Raw genomic sequence first — 15,908 nt, 5'->3', positions numbered from 1 at the left:
TGAGAAAGAGAGTGTAAATAGATGTATGACTGGGTCACCTTGCCATATGGCAAAAATTGACAGAACAATGTAAATCAACTAAATAAAAAAAATTTTTTAAGAGAGAAAGAGAAAACACTTTATAAGAAGCAGCCCTGGTTTTAAAGGCAATTGTGGTATTCTGAAACAATATTGTGCAGTTATCTGGATATGCTGCTTTAGTTATGGTCTCTGTATCATTTATTATGCTTGGTAAGGAATATATGACACACACCCATACCTATGCTGATTGATAGAATTGAATGCACACCACTAGCAATAATTTGTAATAATTTGTTCCACTGTTCTGTAACAGTCTGTAGTCATATACTTAAGCACTTATGATTGATCTGTTATCTAAAAAAGTCATGATTCCTGTAATAACCGCAAAGAATTTATTTTAAATTTCTGTGATACTTATCTTGGTTATCAGCACAAAATATACATGTTTCTTTCCTTCTTTTAATTGTTTTAAATTATAGCAGTTTGGTATATATACAACTGTAGGGTTTAATTGTTCAACATACTAGGCTTTTCATTATGGTAAATTCAAAAATAAGGAAAAAAAATTCTAATGGTTCAGAAATTTCTTGACAAGATTTAGCAAAAAATATACTAACCATCTATGCATTTTTTTTTTTTTGGTCGTTTTAGGGCTGCACCCATGGCACATGGAGGTTCCCAGGCTAGGGGTTGAATTGGAGCTGTAGCTGCTGGCTCACGCCACAGCCACAGCAACATAGGATCTGAGCCACGTCTGTGACCTACACCATAGCTCACGGCAACACCAGATCCTTAACCCACTGAGTGAGGCCAGGGATCAAACCCGCGTCTTCATGGATGCTAGTCAGGTTCATTAACCACTGAGCCATGATGGGAATTCCCCAGTTAATTTTAATGTTGGAACCAATTGGCACTTTTACTCTTGATTTCACTGAACACAACCAGAAATAAATTAGGATAAGTTTATTCTGAAATATTTATTAACCACATTCTTTATACTCGAACTGTTAGATTTGGGGGATATACATTAATGAATAAAACAAATAAAAATCTAAAAAAAAAAGAAAAAAAAAAGGAACAAAATATTGATACATGCTATTACATAGGTGACCATAAAAACATTATGGTGAGCAAAAAACCCATATTATATGATTCTGTTTAAATGAAATGTCCAGAATAAGCAATTCCATTGTGCTTGCCAAAGACTGGTGGGAGGAGGAGGGGGGAATTATTGCTAATAGGCATCATATTTCTGTTAGAAATGTTAAAAAAAAATGTTGGAATTAGATAGTGATGCTAGATGCATCACTCTGACCATACTCAAAACTGCCCTAAAAAGCAACAACAACAACAAAAAAAAATGTATACTTTAAAGGGTGAATTTTATTATATGTTGATTATTTCTGTTATTTTTTTCTGAAAGGATGAAATCAGAGGGTTCAGGTTATATTGCTGTGACCCCTCCATTGTAAGATTCCCCCATCAACTTTTTACCTCATGTCTTTATCATTTATACTTGATTGTTGCCCATAAACATTATTTCATTAGAAATTGCAAAAGAGTGATTTTCTATCATTCTCTCTGCACCTTCTAGCTGAAATTTTTTAAAGAATTTTCCTGCATCAGCTCTTCAGTTACATAAATATATAATTCATATAGGTAAGGCAAGATAAGCTTGGTTCTTTTCCTTTTGCAGATTTTCACAGAAATGACTGGTGTTTTTGCAACCTTCAGTGGTAAATGGTGAGATATTTCCTTTGTTTTGCTATCTACAAATTTACATACCTATAAGTTACATACATATAGCACACACTATGTTTTGATTCAATGCAGTCTTTTTTGTTGTTATTAATGTTTTATTAATTTTTTATTAAAGTATAGTTGATTTACAATGTTCCTTCAATTTCTACTGTGCAGCAAAGTGACCTAGTCATACATATACATACATCCTTTTTTTTTTTATACTATTCTATCATACCATCATTTTCTAACCCAAGAGATTGGACATAGTTCCCTGTGCTATTCACAGGGATCCCACTGCTTATCCATTCTATGTGTAATAGTTTGCATCTACCAACCCCAAACTCCTTGTCCTTCCACTCCATCCCTCCTCCCCGATGGCAGCCAGTATTTCTTTTCTTCTTTTTTTTTTTTTTTTTTTTTTTGGCTTTTCTAGGGCCACTCTCACGAAACATGGAGGTTCCCAGGCTAGGGGGTCTAATCAGAGCTGCAGCCACCAGCATACACCTGAGCCACAGCAACGTGGGATCCAAGCCCGTGTCTGCAACCTACACCACAGCTCACAGCAATGCCGGATCCTTAACCCACTGAGCAAGGCTGGGGATCGAATCTGCAACCTCGTGGTTCCTAGTCAGATCCATTAACCACTGCACCACAATGGGAACTCCCAGTCTTTTTGATGCTCAAATGTCCTGTGCACCGCAAGCTCTTTTTCTCTTAGCTGCTCTGCACTGTTGGCATGACTTTATTAGACATTTTTAATAGTTTTATTAAAACATAATTCACCCATTTAAGGTACATAAATCAATTGTTTTTAGTTTGTTCACAAAATTGTACAATCATCACTAAAATGAATTTTAGAACATTTCATTCCCCTACAAAGAAATTCCACATCTATCAGTAGTAACTCCCTATTTCTCCCACCCCCCAGTCCAACCCCTGCCCTAGACAATTTCTAATCTACTTCCTGAATCTATAGAACTGTCTTCAAGGACATTTTATATAAATGGAATCATACAGTATGAAGTCTTTTCTGTCTGCCTTCTTTCACTTAACATGTTTTCAAGGTCCATCCCTATTGCAACATTTATCAGTACTTTATTCCTTTTAATGGCAGAACAATATTCTACTGTACAGCTATACAACATTTCATTTGTCCATTGACTAGCTGATGGACATTTGAGTTGATTCCAATTTGGGGGTGTTATGAAATAATGCTGCTGTGAACATTTGTGTATGAGTTTTTGTGTGAATGAAATGTTTTCAATTTTTTAGGTATAGCTCTATTTTTTCTCCTTTTTTTGATCTATAATTGTAATATATATTATTACATCTATATATGTTACAAACCCAATAATACATTGTTCTAATTATTAATTTATATAATTTTGTCTTTTACAGAAGTTATGTATCTTTAGCTTGTTAAATTAACTTCCTTAATTACTATTTCTGGTTCCCTCCCTTCATTCCCACAGATTCAGGTTACCATCTGGTGTCATTTCCTTACTCCAGTCTAGCTTTGCTCCTATCTACTTCCTTGGTGCTGCTCAAATATGTTGCATTGCTATGTGTTATAGGACCAAAAATTTGTTTATATACATAATTTCATACAATTGTTTTTAAATTGTAGTTTAGAGAAGAATTATGCATCTTTTGTAATTATGTAATTACTTTTACCACTACTTTTTGGTTTGGAGTGTGCAGTTGAATTAAAGTCTGGGGGTCCTTGCTTTTAGCCTGAATAATTCTTTAGTATATCAGATAAGGTGATCTCCTAGCAATTAATTCTCTCCATTTTTGTTTATATGGGAATGTCTCTATTTCACCTTTTTTGCAGAATTTAAGATTCTTAATTGACAATTTTTTCTTTCAGATCTTTGAATATGTCATCCCACTATCTTCTGGCCTACATTGTTTTGGATAAGAAGTCATCTATTAATCTTAATGAAGTTCCCTTGTTTGTGAAGAGTCAATTTTCTGTCACTCCTTTTGAGATTTTCTCTTTGTCTTTGGCTTTTCCTCTTTTTACTATAAGTAAGTATGGACCCCTTTACTAAGTACGGACCCCTCGTGTTTACCATCCTGGACAAGGTGAGTGGCTTCCTAGAGCATAAAATATAAATCTATCCTTAGAAGTAACAGTCAAAACACTGTGCTTTAGAGTTACTTTAAACAATTCATTTATGTGTGTGCTACCAAGTTGATATGCAGCTAGATTTGGTTATTTCTGTTAGTTTTTAATGTTTAATAGCTCCTCTTTATTCTTTAACTTTGTTTTTAACTATGTAAAGCAAAGTAACAAGGTCAAAAATACAATAAGGTATATTTGCAAAAGCTTCTCATGAGTCCCATCCCCTCCTCCTTGGTCCCCAACTCCCCCTCCAAGTAACCATAGTTATTTATTTTGGCTAATCATGCCACTGTTTCTTTTTGTAAATAGAAGCATTGGTGTATATGTTCAATTTTCTTACACAAAGGTTACACAGGAGAGTATCATTGCCCAGCTAGATCTTTGTTATCCTTTTTACAGCTACAAAGTACTCAATTGTGTGAATATACCAGTCTATTCAATCTGTCCCCTCTTGATGAACATTTTGGTAATATTTTATTTGTCAGTATATTAGTTTTCTACTACTATATAACAAATTACCACAAATTTAATAACTTAAAACAACACAAATACATTACCTCACAGTTTCTGCGGGTCAGGAGTCTGCACACAGGTTTTCTGGGCTCTCTGCTCAGCATCCCACCAGGCTGAAAACAAATATTGGCCAAAGTTTTTGTCTCATTGTGAAGCTTGGAGTCCCCTTTCAAGTTCGCTAGTATTGTCAGAAGTCAATTCCTTATATTTATAAAGTGAAATCCCCATTTTCTTTGCTACTATCCTCTGGGATGACTCTCAGAACCTAGAAGCCTCCCTCAGGTTCTAACCACAGGACCCCCTCCAGAGGTCCTCTCACACGTGGAGTTTTATTTTCCAAAGCCATCAAGAGAATCTCTGTTTCAATGACTCACCTGATTAGGTCAGACCCACTCAGTATAATCCTCCTTTTGAGTAACTCAAAGTCAACTGATTAGGGACACTAATTACTTCTGAAAAATTCCTTTACCTTTGTCATATAATGTAGCCTAATCTGAGAGAGCTATCCTATTGTATTCATAGCTTCTGTCTGCACTTAAGAGGAGAGAACTATACAAAATATGCACTGGGGGAGAAGGGGTACTTGAGAAGAGATGGGTCTTAGAATTCTGTCTACCACATTTAGCATTACAAATACACCCTCAATGAAAAGCTCTGTGCATATATTATTTTGCATTTTTCCCAGTATATCTTTGAGATGGATTCCTAGAAGAAAGATTATGAATATGTAATTTTTTTCTGTATGGCCAAAGTTTCCTCCATAGGAGTTAGACAACTTTGCATTTCGATCAGCAATGTAAGAAAATGTCAGCTTCACTAAGAGAGTATGATGTCCAACTTTTTGGTTTTGCCAATCTAATTGGTAACAAATGGTATCTTACTATAATTTAAATTCGTATTTTTCTTATTATGAGAGAATTTAAGCATTTTTTCACATGATTAAGAGATGTTCTTAATGAGCTTTGAGTGTAACGCATTCAAACTCTTTAGATGATTGAGATAAGAAAGAAAATTTGGCACTAGGGAAAATATAAGAGGCACTGATTTTTTTAAAAGTTCATGAAATCTATGGATCTGTTCCCCAAAATAATTTTATCTAAAAATACCCACAGTCATCTTTATACACAATTTATATTATTGCTTTAAGTATTTGTTACTTTTACATAGGTGATATAGAAAAAGAAACACTTTTTATTACAAAAAAATTTCCCTCGATATTGTATGATTATAATTTCTATCTTTCTTATGACTTCCTCACATATTATCTCCATATTAACCTCATTCACTGTTCAAGTTTACTTCCCATCATGGAAGCCACAAAACCCAGATATTTATTCCCCAACACCCCTGACATTTTAGATGTGGCCAGTTAAATACAGAAACTTGGCATTCTCAATTTGGAATAAGAAGCAGGAATAGCACAAAATCCATTACGGTGGCAGGGCCAGCAGCAGCTGGGTGTGATGTTCAGTGCCTTGGCAACAGTGGTGAAAAGTGAGGTGTCCAGGGCCCTCTAGAGGCATCTATGTGCCTCCCCGAGTTTGGTTCCTCTGGCCATGGCTCTGGCTATCTCATCTGCCACTGCTCCTGCTGGCTTCACAAGGCTCGTCTGCCAGCCCTCCCTGAAACTCTGGAAGAAGTCCCTTATTCTTTCAATAAAACACTTTTCTGCTTTATCGACCCTGACTGGTACATTTTTGCCCTTGCAGAAAGTAGCGGCAACTTCCTGGAAATGTGAAATAAATCAAATTATTCAAATGAAATGAAAATTAGCTTGATGACTGCTCAGAAATGAGAATTCTGACATTATTTGGCAAGAATGAGAAGTTAAATTACAGTGATCTTTGACATAACATACTTGTCAGCCTTAATATCCAACTTATTTCCATTTGTGGTTTCTAATAAGTGCTTAATCACAAAGATGTAAATTATCATAACCTTCAAGACAGTCAGAGGCCTCGCTGCCTCCTTGATCTTTAGGTAAAATTTTCTTGTACTCAGTAATTTCACGGCTCATGGAATCCAAAGCTCCATCCCAAGGTTTCTGCTAATCCTGCAACAACTGGCATTTGCCCAGCCTCACTTCTAAGCTCTGATGTCCTTACATCTTGCCTTATTCCATCCAACACTGACTCTATCTCAGCCCCTTCTCCCATACAAGCTTTGGTGATACTGATAGATTTGAATGAATCTCTTTTGGGGAGAGGTGGGTCACACCAAGTAATGTACCATTTTACTGACTCTAAATATTTATTTCTATTAGACAAAGCATTGTGGCCATTCTCTGAAGCTTTGGTGCTCACTGATACCCAGACACGAAGTGATAATGGTGTTTACCCAGTGAGAACGGTATATCTTCTTTTTGTTGTTCTTGTACCATTTCTTTGTACTGCCCTTCTCCAGTCTGTAAGAGGCCTTGAAAAGGACTGGAATTGTAAATGGAGGCATACAAAAACCAAAGACGTAAGTGTAGGGTTTTGTTGGATTTCTAGGCTTTATTCACCTTTTGATTTCAGTTTTACATCTACAATGGGCTGTTAAGGGGCAAATAGAAAAGAAGGTCTTGAGGGAAACAGGGCATGGAATTTAATCATCATAATTTATTAGAAAGAAAATTAAAGGAGAGGCAGATAGTTTCACCCTCAAATCTCCATGGGACCTAAGTGAGGGTTATCTGGGCACGGAGGTGATGGGGAGAAGAGTTCATCACCTGAGGGGAGGGGGAAGGAAGAGCTAAGTCACAAAGATGGGGGTGGGGAGCAGCAAATGAAAGAGTAGAGTCACCACCAAGGACAGCCAGACTCCTAAAATATCTTCTGCAAGGAGCCTGATGGAAACTGAGCCAATGCCCATGGCCACTTCAGTGAGAGTCACAGCTCAGTAACTGACTGAAGGGCTATGATAATTTTCTTTCCATTGCTGATGGGGGAGGGTTTTTCACTCATGGATTATCCACCAGAAGGACACACTTATCTGGACTCTACAAAATGTATCATATAGCATTCCATTTCTCAAAAGTCCAAGATTTGCAAAAGTCCCCTGGAGAGGGAGTTAGAGGTCTAGAGGGACAACTGACCAGTTCCAGAATTGGGGCAAAACTGAGCAGTGACAAAATCTAACCCAGTTACACATGTAACAGAGTATGGTTTCCAACATAGACTGTTCTCTCAAGGAGGAATTTGGGGGACAACTCTTAAGGGACAACAATTTCTCTGCAGTAAATGCAACTAAAAAATACCATCACTTGATTTGCCAGATTAAAATACTCTTGTGTCAAGCAACACTAGGATTCTCCAGTTCTCTGAACTAATCATAAATCGTCACCTCTTTTGACCTCACATCAAAGATGGTATCTCGTAATAGTCAGGATTCTCCAAAGGAATGCACCAAGAGGATATAGACATAGATATATATATATATAGATACACAGGTATAGATGATACAGAGATAATAAGAAATTGGCTCACATGATTATGGAGGCTTGCAAGTCCCAGGAGGTCCAACCATGTAGTTCCAATCTAAAGGCTAGCAGGTTTAAGACCCAGGAAAAAACAGTGGTTCAATTTGTGTTCAAAGGCAAGACGAAAAACTCAATATCCCAGATCAAAAGCAGAAATAATTTTGTCTTACTCCAAAAAGGGTCAACCTTGGAATTCCCATCATGGAGCAGTGGAAACAAATCCAACTAGGAACCATGAGGTTGCGGGCTCAATCCCTGGCATTGCCCAGTGGGTTGGGGATCTGTCATTTTCATAGGCTGTGGTGTAGGTTGCAGATGCAGCTCAAACCCTGCGTTGCTGTGGCTGTGGCATTGGCCAGCAGCTGTAGCGCCGATTGGACCCCTAGCCTGGGAACCTCCATGTGCTGTGAGTGAAACTCTAAAAAGCAAAAAAAAAAAAAGTCGAATTTTTGTTCTATTCAGACTTTCACGTGATTAGCTGAAGTCCACCCACATTAGGGAGGGAAATCTGCTTTACTCAACCTATTAATTTAAATGGAAACTCATTCCAGTCTGGCTTACTTCACTTAGTAAGATAATCTCTAGTTCCATCCATGTTGCTGCAAATGGCATTGTTTCATCCTTTTCTATGGCTGAGTAGTAGTCCATTGTATATTTGTACCACTTATTTCTCTGTCTCGGCTATTGTGAATAGTGCTGTAATGAACACTGGGGTGCATGTATCTTTTCGAATTATGGCTTTCTCAGGATATATGTCCAAGAAAGACAAATATCATATAACATTGTTTATATGTGGAATCTTAGAAAGTGATACAAATGAGATAAATGTGAATCTAGAAATAGAATCACAGACAAAGAATACAAATTTATGATTACTAAAGGGGGAATGGGGGAGGGATAAATTGGGAGTTTGGGATTAAAATATACACACTACTAAATATAAAATAGATAACCAACAAGGACCTACTATATAGCACAGGGGATTACATTCAATATTTTGTAATAACCTATACAGAAAAATAATCTGAAAAAGTGTGTGGGTGTGTGTGAGTGTGTGTAGCTGAACCACCTTGCTATGTACCTGTTGTATTAAACTCATCAAAAAACACCCTTGAGAGTTCCCGTCCTGGCTCAGTGGTTAACAAATCCAACTAGGAACCATGAGGTTGCGGGTTCGATCCCTGGCCTTGCTCAGTGGGTTAAGGATCCAGTGTTGCCGTGAGCTGTGACATAGGTCGCAGACGTGGCTCGGATCCCACATTGCTGTGGCTGTGGTGTAGAATGGCATCTACAGCTCCAATTCGACCCCTAGCCTGGGAACCTCCATATGCCGCAGGAGCGGCCCTAGAAAGGGCAAAAAGGCAAAAAAGCAAAAAAAAAAAAAAAAAAAAAAAAAAAAAAAACACCCTTGGAATATTTGACCAAACACTCAGAATACTTGATCAAATATCTGGGCACCCCATGGTCTAATCAAGTTGAATCATAAAATTAACCATCACCGTATCTTTAGAAAAGTCTGAATCTTTGGTGCTATCTTTGTCAATAAGGAAGGAATTCTAATCCATACTCCTATTTTAAGGTTATCTGAGCAAAATAACTTTCAAACAAACCCTACTTTATTGCCATGAGTCTACATACAATGCTACCTTCTGAGCATCCCCATCTTAAGAATACAAAAGTATTTCATCCAGTACCAGAAAATTCACATACTTGACCACCTCTAGTGGCAGCTTGGTCAAAGAGCTTATAATTTTTCAATGGAACCCATAATTATCACTGCAGAACCTTGAATCAAAAGATTTACTCAAGTATGTGACCAAAAATATTTGCCAGGTAAGTCAGGCTGTGAATGAGCTGCTCTTATGCCAAAACTGAGTAGATTTACTTTCTTTTTCTCTCAAATAAAAGAAATTTCCATCTGACATCCAACCACTTGTTTCAAGATTTGTTCTTGGGAAACCAGTAAATTGTGTAGTAGAGAAGAACTCTGTAACTGGCTCCCATTTTTTGACAAAATCTCTTGAAATGTGCTAGTTATAAATTTAACACTCCTCAGAGCAGTAAGCAGGACTTCTTTCAGGACTTCTGATGAGGTTTTGATGCCAACACACATTGTGTCAAAGACAGTGAATCACTGCAACATGTCACCAGGCAGGAAAGTCAAGTGCAGTGCCAAAGCATCCAGGGACCCCATCTGTACACAGGATATCATGATTTTTCTTTCAGGCAAAGTTTTGCTTGGCTAAGATACACTGCACCATTTTGAAGCTGTTAACAACCTTTTCAGTTTCCAAAAAAGAAGTTGGACTTTTTCTTTGATGGCATCAGCATCCACGTAACAGATGGAAAACAGGAGCTGTCTTCACTGAAAAACATCACTCGTTTTGTTGAAGAAACTAGTGGTGGCAGATCCATGATCAGCTGTGAAATATCAGGAGAAATGTCAACAGTTACATGGTGAGTCACATAATTCAGGACAGATGCTACTTCAGTTACCCTCCCCGGCTCCAAGCTCCTCCCAACTTAACCATTCCTTGGTTTCATTAACTCCTCTCTGGATGTACATAGCATCTTTCCTTTTCTCATGCAATCAGCATTCTAGTGAGATTCAAGAATTTTGTTTGGGGTCAAATCCAAGTGTTCATAAAATATAATCTTTTCAAATCAAGACTTTTCCCTGAGATGTTCCTATGAGTTTTCAAACGGAGAGACATGAAGTATCCTCTGGTTTTTCCAGGATCTCATTGGCAAAATTCAGCCACACAAGAAGCACACCAGCTTTTGTGTTGGAGATAAAAAGGAGAAAGAAGTGAAAGAGACATCTCATCATTTTACCCATGTGAGTGTCTCAGTTACAAAACATGAGTCTCTCCTTCTCATACAAGTGAGTCAAATTTTGTGGGGGGAGCAGGGGTCCACCACACTGCAGCAGCAGCAGATGTGTCCAGCTCCCCATGCAGTCTGGGTGCTCCATCCACTCCCCTTACCCCTTCCTCCCACAAGGAGGGGAAGAGAATTAAGGATTATCCATTGGCTCACATATTATTAGCAGATGAAGTAGCCTTTTCTTTGAGCCTTGCAGCCATGTTCTGAGTATTTCACTTCCATTTCATTTCTCATTAGTACATGGATGTGGTTCTGACTCTTTGGAGTAAATCCACAACATTTTCCATGTTCCAGTAGCAACTCCTGAAGCTGGGAAGATAAGTCTGCTCAAAATCTTCTCCTCAGACCTACCTATCTTAGTTTTTTAAAAAGCTTATTAAAACCTTCTGGCCTTGAGGGCTCTCCTGTCCTCTCACTGAGCTTGCCAGAAGGGCTTTAAATGGGGTTGCGGGGGTGGGGGGAATCAGACAAGGGTTCAGTCAGAAAAAAATAAAGCATTATAGTCACTTAAAACAAAAGAAATAAATTCAGGGAATTAGGCTACATCAATGGAAGGCCTAGAGGAAACCAGAGGAGAAGGAGGTATGCAGAGATTAGGACCTACAGGAAGCAATGCTAGTCTTCTCTATGCAGTGGGACCACATTCACAGGGGCTGATGCATACACTACTGCTGCCACTGACACCGTGCAGGCACTCACAGCTGCAAGTTACCCATCATGCTAAAGCCAGATGTCAAAGGGCTTCTGCTTACCTCCACCTTCTTATCACAGCAGAGTCCCTCCCATTGGAAGAACCTAACTGGAAACCAGCTGTCAAGCTAGAAAATGTAGTTCCCAAGCTTTCTCCTCAATAGGATAAGACAAGTACAGAAGTGAATATAGCCAGATAATAAGATATAAGTCCCATGCATCAAAAATAAAGGACTTTATTACTCATAGCACAGCAGGAAGTATGATGTTCATGTTTACCTCTGTTCTCTGTACTGCAACCCCCCCTCCCAAGCTCCTAATGGCCCATGTTGGATGCCATGCACACAATGAGTTTGTGTCCCAGTTTAGGAGCCCCAAGCTTAGAAAATACCAAACTTTCAAAGGGAACTGCTAGCAAATCTGCCCATTGCTCCAGAGGGAGATATTATCTTTATTATCATAAAAAGAAAAAAAAAAAAAATCTGCCATGTACCCCATGATAGACACTATTGTTATAATCCAAAATGACTTGCCATAAAATATTCTTGAAGAAATAGTTGGGAACAAAAACTGATGCAAATCAGGCAGAAATCAAGATATCCATGAGGAATTATCTCTCACAATGTCAACCAATAGATTTTTTAATTTTTTTTCCACTGTACAACATAGGGATCCAGTTACACATACATGCATACATAATTTTTTCTCCCATTGTCGTGCTGTAAATTATATAGACATAGTTCTCAGTGCTACACAGCAGGATCTCATTGTAAATCCATTCCAAGAGCAATAGTTTGCTTCCATTAACCCCCAAATCCCAGTCCATCCCACTCCCTCCCCCCAGGCAACCACAAGTCTGTTCTCCAAGTCCATGATTTTCTTTTCTGTGGAAAGGTTCATTTGTGCTATATATTAGATTCCAGATATGAGTGACATCATGTGGTATTTGTCTTTCTCTTTCTGACTTACTTCACTCAGGATGAGAGTCTCTAGTTCCATCCATGTTGCTGCAAATGGCATTATATTGTTCTTTTTTATGGCTGAATAGTATTCTATTGTGTATACATACCACAAATTCTTACTCCATTCATCTGTTGATGGACATTTGAGTTGTTTCCACGTCTTAGCTATTGTGAATAGAGCTGCAATGGACATGTGGGTGCATGTGTCTTTTTTAAGGAAAGTTTTGTCTGGATATATGCCCAAGAGTGGGACTGCTGAGTCATATGGTAGTTCTATGTATAGATTTCTAAGGTACCTCCACATTGTTCTCCATAGTGGCTGTACCAGCTTACATTCCCACCAACAGTGCAGGAGAGTTCCCTTTCCCCCACACACCCTCCAGCATTTGTTATTTGTGGACTTATTAATGATGGCCATTCTGACTGGTGTGAGGTGGTATCTCATAGCAGTTTTGATTTGCATTTCTCTAATAATCAGTGATGTTGAGCATTTTTTCATGTGCTTGTTGCCCATCTGTATATCTTCCTTGGAGAACAGTCTATTCAGGTCTCTTGCCTATTTTTCCATTGGGTTGTTGGCTTTTTTGCTGTTGAGTTGTATAAGTTGCTGGTATATTCTAGAGATTAAGCCCTTGTTGGTTGTATTATTTGAAACTATTTTCTCCCATTCTGTAAGTTGTCTTTTTGTTTTCTTTTGGGTTTCCTTTGCTGTGCAAAAGCTTGTCAGTTTGATTCAGTCCCATTGGTGTATTTTTGTTCTTATTTCTGTTGCTTTGGGAGACTGACCTTAGAAAATATTCATAAGGTTGATGTCAGAGAATGTTTTGCCTATGTTCTCTTCCAGGAGTTTGATGGTGTCCTGTCTTATATATGTCTTTAAGCCATTTTGAGTTTATTTTCATGCATGGTGTGAGGGTGTGTTCTAGTTTCATTGATTTGCATGCAGCTGTCCAGGTATCCCAGAAATGCTTGCTGAAAATACTGTCTTTTTCCCATTTTATGCTCTTGCCTCCTTTGTCAAAGATTAATTGACTATAGGTGTCAGGGTTTATTTCCAGGTTCTCTATTCTGTTCCATTGGTCTGTATGTCTATTTTGGTACCAGTACCACACTGTCTTGATGATTGTGGCTCTGTAATATTGTCTGAAGTCTGGAAGAGTTATGCCTCCTGCTCGGTTTTTCTTTCTCAGGATTGCTTTGGTGATTCTGGGTCTTTTGTGGTTCCATATAAATTTTTGGATTGTTTGTTCTAGTTCTGTGAAAAATGTCATGGGTAATTTGATAGGGATTGCATTGACCATGTAGATTGCTTTGGGTATTATGGCCATTTTTACAATATTAATTTTTCCAATCCAGGAGCATGGAATATCTTTCCATTTCTGTACATCTTCTTTAACTTCCTTGATTAATGTTTTATAGTTCTCAGCATATAAATCCTTTACCTCCTTGGTCAGGTGTATTCCCAGGTATTTGATTTTTTTGTGGTGAAATTTTAAAAGGTATTGTATTTTTGTATTCCTTTTCTAATATTTCATTGTTAGTATACAGAAATGCGACTGATTTCTGAATGTTAATCTTACATCCTGCTACTTTGCTAAATTTGTTGATCAATTCAAGTAGTTTTTGGGTTGAGTCCTTAGGATTTTCTATGTATGGAATCATGTCATCTACATACAGTGACAGTTTTATCTCTTCTCTTCCTATTTGGATGCCTTCTATTTCTAATTGTCTAATTTCTTCTATTGTCTAATTGCTGTGGCTAGGACTTCCAATACTATGTTGAATAGCAGTGGTGAATGTGGGCATCCCTGTCTTGCTCCAGTTTTTAGTGGAAAGGCTTTCAGCTTTTCTCCATTAAGTATTATATCTGCTGTAGGTTTGCCATAAATGGCTTTGATTATGTTAAGGAATGTTCCCTCTACACCCACTTTGGTGAGAGTTTTTATCATAAATGGATGTTGGACTTTGTCAAGTGCTTTTTCTGCATCTATTGAGATGATCATGTGGTTTTTGACTTTTCTTTTGTTAATGTGCTATATGACATTGATTTGTGTATGTTGAACCATCCTTGTGAACCTGGGATGAATCCCGCCTGGTCATGGTGTACGATCTTTTTGATACGTTGTTGGATTTGGTTGGCTAAAATTCTGTTGAGAATTTTTGCATGTATATTCATCAAAGATATTGGCCGAGAGTTTTCTTTTTTGGTGTTATCTTTTTTTTTTTTTTTTGCCATTTCTTGGCCAGCTCCCATGGCATGTGGAGATTCCCAGGCTAGGGGTTGAATCGGAGCTGTAGCCACCAGCCTACGCCAGAGCCACAGCAACATGAGATCCGAGCTGCATCTGCAACCTACACTACAGCTCACGGCAACACCAGATCCTTAACCCACTGAGCAAGGCCAAGGATCGAACCCGCAACCTCATGGTTCTTAGTCGGATTCGTTAACCACTGCCATGACAGGAACTCCTTTTGGTGATATCTTTGTCTGGTTTTGGAATTAGGGTGATGGTGGCATCATAGAAGGTTTTGGGGAGTGTTCCTTCTTCTTCAACATTTTGGAAAAGTTTAAGGAAGATGTGTGCACCAGATCCTCTTTGTATGTTTGGTAGAATTCACCTGTGAAGCCATCTGGTTCTGGACTTTTTTTTTTGTAGGAAGTGTTTTTATGATGTATTCAATTTCATTTCTAGTGATCGGTGTGTTCACTTGGTCTGTTTTCAGTTTTGGCAGGCTATAAGATTCTAGAAAGTTGTCCACCTCTTCCAGATTGTCAAATTTGTTGGCATATCATTGTTCATAATATTCTCACATTTTTTTTGTATTTCTGCAGTATCTGCTGTGATTTCTCCTTTTTCATTTCCAATTTTGTTTATTTGGGTTCTTTCTCTCCTCTTCCTAGTGAGTCTAGCCAGAGGTCTGTCAATTTTGTTTACCTTTTCAAAGAACCAGCTCTTGGTTTTATTAATATTTTCTATTCTTTTTTGAATCTCTATTTTATTGATTTCCTCTTTGATCTTTATGATTTCCTTCCTTCTGCTGCCTTTAGGTTTTCTTGTTCTTCTTTTTCTAATTCATTTAGGTGGTGGGTTAAGTTGTCAATTTGAGATTTTTTTCTTCTTTTTTGAGGAAGGCCTGTATTGCTATGAATTTCCCTCTGAGCACTGCTTTTGTCCCATGGATTTTGAGTGTTTCTGTCTTCGTTATCATTTGTCTCAAGGTATTTTTTGATTTCCTTCTTGATTTCCTCATTGACTCATTGTCTTTTTAGTAGCATATTGTTTGGTCTCCATGTAGTAAGTTTTTTCTCATTTCTTTTCCTGTGGTTGATTTCTAGTTTCATGCCATTGTGGTCAGAGAAGATACTTGAAATAATTTCTATATTCTTAAATTTGTTGAGGTCAGCTTTGTGCCTCAATATGTGATCAATTCTTGAGAATGTTCCATGTGCACTTGAGAAGAATGTGTGTTCTGATTTTTTTGGATGTAGTGTCCTGAAAATGTC

General features: G+C 37.9%; 1 protein-coding gene across 1 annotated transcript in view; it reads right to left on the bottom strand.

Moving 5' to 3' along the window:
* The window catches only part of OTOL1 (otolin 1), a 59,127-nt gene extending 48,843 nt beyond the window's left edge, over positions 1 to 10,284 (bottom strand). Inside the window, exons 1-2 of the mRNA XM_003358658.3 lie at positions 10,145 to 10,284; positions 4,450 to 4,518 (exon numbers count right to left, since the gene is read on the bottom strand). The gene's annotated coding sequence lies outside the window, so the exon portion shown is untranslated. The remainder of the gene's footprint in view (positions 1 to 4,449; positions 4,519 to 10,144) is intronic.
* Positions 10,285 to 15,908: the final 5,624 nt, after the last annotated feature.

The sequence above is a fragment of the Sus scrofa genome, chromosome 13 (genome assembly GCF_054392235.1).
Source record: "Sus scrofa isolate SSC_HxYL_T2T_F1_AM1 chromosome 13, Sscrofa_HxYL_maternal_Yorkshire_Landrace_v2.0, whole genome shotgun sequence".
In the NCBI taxonomy this organism is placed as follows: Eukaryota; Metazoa; Chordata; class Mammalia; order Artiodactyla; family Suidae; genus Sus; species Sus scrofa.
The sequence above is the reverse complement of the archived record's forward strand: the minus strand, read 5'-3'. Positions and strand labels throughout refer to the sequence as shown.